The sequence below is a fragment of the Myotis nattereri genome, assembly GCF_964212035.1.
Source record: "Myotis nattereri genome assembly, chromosome: 7".
NCBI classification, from domain to species: Eukaryota; Metazoa; Chordata; class Mammalia; order Chiroptera; family Vespertilionidae; genus Myotis; species Myotis nattereri.
Window position 1 is genome coordinate 29,696,033 of NC_138082.1, and position 8,975 is coordinate 29,705,007.

The following is an 8,975-nucleotide window of genomic DNA, read 5'->3' on the forward strand; positions in this document are numbered from 1 at the left end:
CACTGACTGCAGCCTGTGGCACCCGAGGAACACCCGTTCAAGAAAACCTGCTGAATCTCGGTGAGACACTGAGCTCTGTGCTGGAGCTTGCCTTAGTCCCCCCGCCTTTCCCCAGCTCCACAGGAGCCTTGAAAACAATAGCCCACAAACATGGGAGTTGTGAAAGTCAGTCAGCCTAGCAGCCCCTCAAGGGAGAAAAATGGGTCTGGAGCTCCCCCAAAGCCTATCCCCAGAGCACTATCACTATGTGACCTGTTGGGCAGAATCCCCAAAACTCTCTTCTTAAGTTTATTATTATATAACCTTACTCAGAGCTCACTCCATTTAAACAACCCTCTTCCTAGAGCATTTGTAAACAAACGAACAATACGTGCCAATTGTTTGAAATTGCAGCTACCTGAGGTAGTAAAACAACTTGGGGCTGATCAAAAAACTGAAAAGAAAAAGCTGGGGAATGAGATATCTACAGGAGGCTTGGAAAAGCTCTGACATATTCCTGGGAAACAAGAAGACAGCATACATTCGCAGGGCTGTGTACATGCCCAGGGAAGACTTGAAAAGTCCCTATCTTTGTTTCTTTCTTTTTTTTAAAAATATATTTTATTGATTTTTTACAGAGAGGAAGGGAGAGGGATAGAGAGTTAGAAACATCGACGAGAGAAACATCGATCAGCCGCCTCCTGCACACTCCCCACTGGGGATGTGCCCGCAACCAAGGCACATGCCCTTGACCAGAATCAAACCCGGGACCCTTGAGTCCGCAGGCCGACGCTCCATCCACTGAGCCAAACCGGTTAGGGCAGTCCCTATCTTTCATCTCTGGCTGACTTTGAAGCTCTGCACAAGCCAACAGTGAAGGCTAAGGCAGAGTTGTAAACCACCTGCACACACATACACACACACACACACACACACACACACTCATGGTCCCCCAGCAAAGAATCGGGCATTTACTGCTTCATGCATTTAAAGAAATCAATGTCCAATCATTAGTTGTCCATCAAACTAGTGAAGCAGAGATCAATGGACACATGATAAAAAATACAGAATGGCCAAAACCGGTTTGGCTCAGTGGATAGAGCGTCGGCCTGCGGACTGAAAGGTCCCGGGTTCGATTCCGGTCAAGGGCATGTACCTGGGTTGCGGGCACATCCCCAGTGGGAGATGTGCAGGAGGCAGCTGATCGATGTTTCTCTCTCATCGATGTTTCTAACTCTCTATCTCTCTCCCTTCCTCTCTGTAAAAAATCAATAAAATATGTTTTAAAAAAAAATACAGAATGTACAAAATTAGTCCCAAAAAGTCACTAAATGAACAACAATAAACCCTGGAAGGGGAAATATGATTCCCAGAATTGCTGTATTCTATTATAAAAGATACCCAATTTCCACCAGAAACATTACAAAACCGGCAAAGAAACAAAAGTGTGTTTTAAACACAGTGGGGGAAGTAGCCAAGAGAAACCTAGACAAAGATTTCTTTTGGACTTACTCAACAAAGATTTTTAAAGACCTCTAATAAACAGATTCAAAAAATTAAAAGAAACTATCAAAAATTAAAGGCATGATAAGAATGTTTCAACAACTAGAGGTTATCAGTAATGTGATATTAAGAATGAAGATCTCCTTTGAATAACTTAGCCTTCCACCTTAGGAAACTGGGAAAAGAAGAGCAGTCTAAATGCAAAGCAAGCAGAAAGAAGGAGATAGTAAAGCTTAGAATGGAAACAATAGTCGCTGTGTGTTATCTCTGGGAAAGTGAGCCCCTGAGAGGAGACAGCCATCTTCACAGGCGATGTGAAAGGGCGTTGATAGCAAGCTTCTGAGCCAAGAGTTTGAGGTGTTTGGTTTCTACAGAGTATCATTGTTGCAAAGGGCCTTGGGCAAGTGATGGGACAGACAAGTAATATGAGATAAACACCTACTGTCATTTCCTGTTCCCAGAGGTAAGGTCCAGACTCCAAGTTTTGACAGTTCTAAGAGGGTCAAACCTCAGATTGTCCTGCCCCCCAATCCCCAGTCACTTTCACCTCTGGTAATTATAAGAGACACTTTCCCATCCTTTGCAAAACTGTCCACAAGTGGCTGGATCAGTAGCGACAAGGAGAGAAAAGACCCTTGACAGAGAGAGCTCTGGACCTGCAGTGACCGTAGCAAAGGTTGAGAAGGATCCCAGGAACACATGGCAAGAAGGGAGAGGCATGTGGCTGGCAGCCTCCAGTCCTGCATACTAAGTGAGGAGTCCCAGGCTGGAACAGCCCATTCTCCACACGTGGTCCCTGGGAGCATGACCCCAAAACCTCTGAACCAAGAGTACACAAGTATTTGTATGATTCACTGCCCAAGGGAATGTACAGATGGAAACATCAGGCTGAAACAGACTGAGAGGTAACATCTATCACATGTTCAATATTAATTAATACGATGACACGGCAGCCAAGAAAGTGAATACAATCTCAGGCTCCATGGATGTAAGTAAACTGTCTGCAATGAGAGAGCATCTCCCTGTGGTCTGACAGCCGGAGGGCACAGAACTCCTTGCCCCAGTCTAAGCACCACCATATGAAGAGGGCACACAAACAAATGACAAGATGGCAGGTACTTGAGGGAGACTGAAGAACACTGGCATTGTCAAAGGAATAGGGTGGGAAGGTCACTGGGAATTTAAGAAAAATGTAGGAAGTGTAGCTAGAGAAGAAAAATATTAGCATGGGGAAGTAGGAGTAGAAATGAGATTGTATCCCAAATATTTTAAGAGCTACCACATGGAAAGAGGATTAGATGCTATTTAGGATGATTGATTACAAAAGGCTATGCTAGAATGAGAGTCACCAGGGGAGTGGAGGCAGATTTCAACTTCACACCAAGATGAGCTTTTCTGCCTAGAAATGTCCTCTTGCTTTTGGCATAATTTAGCCTCAACATTAATTAAAAGCCATTTAGATAAGAAACCAATATTTGCTATTCCCTTGGATAGTAGCTTCAAAAAGATTTCTGTGAAATTACTGATAATAATCTCAGGGAGAAATGGGAGAATAGAGAAAAAAATTCCCTAGGAAGAATCATATTCTACAAACCACCCATTTTTCCAATGATTAAAAAAAAAAAAGAGCAAAGACTTCTAGTAAGTGTTTTGGTGACTAGATTCAAAATCAAATGTGGAAATTAGACGTAATTCTACTCCAGCAAAAGTTCCTATGAAAATGGGGAGAAACTTTTAGTAATTTGAGCTTCCAAAGGATGGACTGAGAATCAGGAGGGTCCATGGGTGAAGAGCAGGATCCTAGCAGAGGACCCTGGAAAAGAGATTTTTGTGTTGAATGGGAGGGTGGAGGGATAGCTCTAATGCCCCCTAACCTGAGCTTTCCAGGTGTCCAGGGAGGAAAGCAAGCCCAGGCTGGGCTCAGAGTCTTGGCTCAGCCACTTACCAGCCACACGATCAGGTCCCTGAACTTTCTTGACTTCTTTCTCCATCTGAAACATGAGGAAGCTGGACCAGGTGATTGCTGAGAACTTGGCTAGCTCTGGACAGTAGACTTCAGACAGAGTTTGAGAACAGAGGCCTACTCCATCCATACACTTTCTGCATTCGTTTATCAATTAAACTTGATTCCCGAGACAACTGTTGTACTAGCAATCATAGGAATATTTTCCAAGCGAGCAAATAAACCAGGATAAAATAAAATTTTATATGAAAACTCTAACACACAAATTCAAAATCTATGTCACCCAAAAAGGGAGTGAGACCCAGTCATCCAGTTAATGGCACCAACCTGAAACTACAAAGGTAACCAAACCCTTCAATTGAGTAACTTTTTAAAAAAGCTATATGTGCTTCACAGCAATTTTTATCACCTGTACAAGGAGAAAAGAAATGCCTCTGAATAATTAAATACACTATTAAAATATTAAATACCTCCTACAGGCAGTGAAGTGATCTATTTATCTGGTGTCATTCTCTCTCCTGGTACTACCTGCATCTATTCATGCTCCACAAACACAAGGTCAATGACCTTTTAACAGAGGAGGATCACAGGTCGAAGCTTCCTCTTACCTGCCTGGCTGCTGCCTGGATCCAGGTGGAAGCAGGCAGTGGATGGTTAGGAGACAAATTGACAAGGCTGGAGAACTCTTGATTCCAATTCTGCGAGGACCTGAATAAAGGGACCGGAGAAGTGGCTCTGCCCTCTATTTTTTTCTATTAAGTTCAAAATATTTATTTTCCTCTTCTAACTTTTCCCCCTTTCTCCTTCTTCCTTCTCTCTCCCGCTCTCTTCTTTCTCTCTCTTTCTTAGAAAACAGAGGAAACACTGATCAGTTGCCTCCCACAAGTGCCCACAAGTGTATGTGCCCTGACTGGTAATTGAACCCACCACCTTTTAGTGCCCAGGACGAAGCTCCAATCAACTGAGCCACCTGGCCAGGGCTTTCAAGTTTTAATGAACCTTTAAGTGAGGCTATTTCCCTTTTTACTGGTAGAAAAAAAAATAATGTATTCATTTTAAAACTCAAGAGATACCAAAAATATTAAGGTCAATGGCTCTGATGAATTTGGCAACACTTCAGGACCATTCAGGTAGTAGGGCCTGTCACTCTGTGCTTCTGTGGCTGTGAATTTATTTTTCTCCTTATTGTTTTATATACACACATGCACATGCATACACACACACACAGAAAGTACCCGATACATACGGTTGCCTTTTCACCTCAGAATGCCTGATGCCACTTACTAGCTCGGGGACATGGCAAATCACCTTAAATCTCCTAACCCCAGACTTATAGATAAAGCAGGATAAAAATAGTCTGGCTAAGTAATGTTTACTTTCTCTTCTTATTTTGTGCCTGTTCATAAGTTCTGCAAAGTTGTGCCTGCTCATAAGTTCGGCAAAGTTGTAATTTGTTATTAACTACGACTGGCTGAGTATAACATCTGAATGCTTTCCAAAGCTGCACACATGAACACTCAGCCAGGGGACAGCACAGTGATATTTCAAAGTATGAGAGGGCATTCTGCATTGTCACCACCACTAGAGGAAGCTATTGCCATCAGAGCCGGGAGCCAGGAAAGCCCTGTGCTCTGCAACAGCCAGGAACAATGTGCCAACCAAAATGCCCATATGCCTTTGTCAAGAAATACTGGAAGACATTTCAAAGAATCACACCAAGACTGTAAAAACATTAATATTAAAACATACCCCTAGGATGACAAATGCAGAGAATAAGAGTCATGACTAGCTAGGAATAGGCCAGGGCTCTTCCTGCTCCACTTTTTTTTTTATTTTTATGTCAAATAATCTTTAATGGAAACATTTTCCATTGTAGTTCCTAACTAGCCGGACATTCCACTGCACCACTGTTGATATCATCTATGATGTCACGAGGGTGGCAGCCATCAACATTGCAGCCCACAGACTGGGCAGTCCCCAGGATCTCTTTAATAGTTCCAAACAGTTCTCTAGCTAACAATCGGTGCTGCATCTGTCAGGCAATGCTGACAATCTTACCAAAAGTGATATTTCCACTTAATGTTTAGTGCTTTTTTTTTTTTTTCTTCTGTCTCTTGGAAGGCTCTTGATGATCAGGGCAGAGGCAAGAAGGCACTACCTCAGTCTGGGTTTGTCTGTTCTGAATGGTCAGTTTCACTGTAATCCTCAACCCTTCCAATTATTGGTTGCTTTGGTGATGTCATCACCAACCTTTTTCAGAGACAGGCCCAGGGAGCCAATCTGGGGCTCAGGGCAGACGTGGCACCCACTTCCACACCAGTGCACCTCAGGTATACAACTTTGATTTCGTTGGGGTTGAACTTTGGCACCATGGTGGAGGCAGCTGGTGTCGGATGAACCCGGATTGGGGACAAGTGAGGAAAGTTGCACCTGACCCTCCTGCAGGTCGAAAGCTGAAAACTCCACATGTACCGACGGAGCCTTTACACAGCTCTGCACAAGTTCTCACCACGCTGGATTCTCAGAGCTGGATACTCTATTTTACTAAAGTGACTAATCAGAACACACCTTGGGAATAGAACAGAACTGGCTGGATAAACAGGTCTAACAGAGGCCTCAACCCCCTCACTGAGAAGGGAACACCAAACGGAGCACATGAGGCTTTCCTCCCATCACTTTTAGACAATCATTTCAAACAACCCGCTTCTTTATGGCATCCACCCATGTAACAATCAGTCAATGCAAATAGCAATCTCAAAAATGTATTTTTATTGATTTTAGAAAGGGAGGGGGGATAGAAACGTCAATGATGAGACTCATTGATTGGGTGCCTCCTGCACACCCCTGCTGGGGATCCAGCCAACCTGGGCATGTGCCCTCATTGGGAATTGAACTGTGACCTCCTGGTTTTTAGGTCAATGTTCAACCACTGTACCACACCGGCAGGGCAATAACACAAATTCTTAATGTCCCTAGTGAATGCATCTTAGTCACATAGAGGACACTAAAATCTCTCCCTGAAACCTGAATTGCCAGAGTGCCATCACCCACAAGTGTCTGGGCCATGAAGCCACAAGAGTATTTGAGATATAATACCTTAGCTGTCTATCAAGGTTGCCCAAGTCCCAAGGCCAATTCTTGGAGACCAAATATGGATTTGGGGTTTCTGGGGCCTGCCTGCTCACTTGGGAGTTCCTTGCATAGGTAGGATGGCATTAGTTTAGGGCAACACAGGCCAGATAACCTTGAGGTTACTAATCTGGCCAAGGACAAGAGGAAGGAATTTGTAGGTTCCACAGTAAGCATGTAAGTTATAATAGCTATAATTAAATGGCCACATACCGTCCTACCAAATGCACAGTCTCAAGGGACACAGTGCTTTCTACTGGAATACTGGCCAGCAACTGCCACTAACATATAAACTTCTGTGTACCCCATTCACATGCCAATATCGATTCATATCATTGCCTCAACTAAAAACGAGCTTTTCAGCTCCCACATGAATTGGCAACATTGCAAGGATGACAAACTTTATGTACATGCCTATCTTATATGGGCTTGGCTTCAGCAGTTCCTTTCATCTGTGAAAGTCACTTTTACAGACCACGAGAAAAGTATGCTTTTATCCTTAGGCAGTTATACCACGACAATACATAAGAATGTATGTGTGGACCCAGCTGGTGTGGCTTGGTTGGGTATCTTCCTGTGCAACAGGAGGTTGCCAGTTTGATTTCCCTCAGGGCACATACCGGGACTGTGGGCTTGATCCCCAAAAGGGGGTGTGCAGGAGGCAACTGATCGATCAATGTTATGCTCTCACATTGATGTTTCTCTCTACCCCTTCTTCTCTCTAAAAACCAACAAACTATTCTTTTAGAACATGTGTGTATGCATGCATATACATGTATGGTGGGTATCTATATACATATATGTATATATTTCATTGGTTCTCTTAAAGAGTAATTCCCCCCTTCCCCCAAATAAACACCCCTACATTTAATAATCACTCAAAAAAAGAAAATCTACCTCCTTGCTTTCCTAAATCAATTCCACTCTGTTCCAGTGATACAGACTGCTCTGGAGCAGCCGGTCATGAATGCTAGGGCTCTGCTACTATCACTGCACACTGACAGGCACCTCCCAACCCCAAAGGCACCACTTCACGGGACTATCTTATACACAAGTATAAACCTCTCCACTAACAAGTAAGTGTTAGGGTCATCTCTCTGAATATATTTGTCTTCTACAACTTTTTCCATAATCTGATTAGGTTATAGGCACTTAGCAAAACAGGAAGCTTTCCAAAAGCCACCCATACAAGCATACCACTGCTCAGAACCCTCTAGTTGTGCATGATTTAATAAAACTGACCATATAGGATAACGCTGTTTATTAAAAATATATCCAGGGAGAAGGAAGTCAGTGCATTTATGCAATTTTACATACACATCTGTAGTTTGAGGTTCCATTATTCCAACAGTTCATATAAATCACTGTTTCAGATCAGAGAGAAAAAAATGCTTTACACAGGAGATCAGCAATTGGTTATAGGTTTGGTCTTAAGTAGGCTTGTTGTAAAAATAAAACCACCTCTTCCAGTATTAAAGAATGTTTCCTTTATGCAGGCAAGTCTTTAGAGTTAAGAACTTTTCCTTGCACAAGAATTTACTTCAAGTTCTTGGAAAACAGCCAACCCTCCATTTTCTAGAAATATAAATGCTATATTCTGTCTGGGATCTTTTTCTTTTGAGGTAACAAAGGAAGCATTTTCAGTGATCTGACACTAGTTACCCTTGAGCTGGTATGCCAGCTCCTGCCATGGCAGACCTATGACCCATACAAGAGCATTTCTCAGAGTTAGAAATACAGAGTATGACATTTCCAAACAACATTCTCATTACAGTAGGGAAAAACGGGTCATAAAATCCAGACTAAGATAAATGGATGAAAAGTTTGATCATCTTTGCTAAAGGAGGATGGACACTAGCATCCAGAATACCCTCAAAGGACGTGGTTTCTGAATGCACTAACATGTCTTTCCCCTGCAAGTCTCCTTAACTTTTTTCTGCCCCCCTTGGAGTATCAGCGACATCGCCATTTCCTGAGTTTGTACTCACTGACAAAAATCGGGAGCACAGAGCACAGCCTCAAAACCTGATGAAGCAGAGGGAAGACAAACCTCCAATTCGCTGGCGAGAATCCTTTCTGTGGAAAACCAAGACTTGAATCTAATTTCTTATATGCAGAAGTTGGGGCTTCATTACTCAGCCTTAGGGACTTTATGCACACACAGGTGGCCCTAATGAAGTTCTGGAGTGACTGGTCACAGCCTTCTGGAGTTCTGTACTGAAGTGTTGTTCAATGCAGAAAACAGGGACTTGGGGTACTACCTTCTTTATAAACTGTGAAGGTGAGAGGAAGTTTATCAATATAAACACAGGAAACCAGAGCTGAGGAACAGGAAGAGAGAAATCTGTACCCTTATGTGTGGCTGTGTTTAAGGTTTCTGCTAAATTAGGCTAAGGTATCT

The 8,975-nt window shown here is 43.0% G+C and overlaps 1 pseudogene across 1 annotated transcript; it reads right to left on the reverse strand.

Annotated features, from left to right (window-relative positions):
• Window positions 1-5,220: 5,220 nt before the first annotated feature.
• Window positions 5,221-5,817, reverse strand: LOC308522691 (large ribosomal subunit protein uL11-like; annotated as a pseudogene). The gene has a single exon. The product of its transcript is annotated as a large ribosomal subunit protein uL11-like (transcript).
• Between the last annotated feature and the right edge of the window lie 3,158 nt (window positions 5,818-8,975).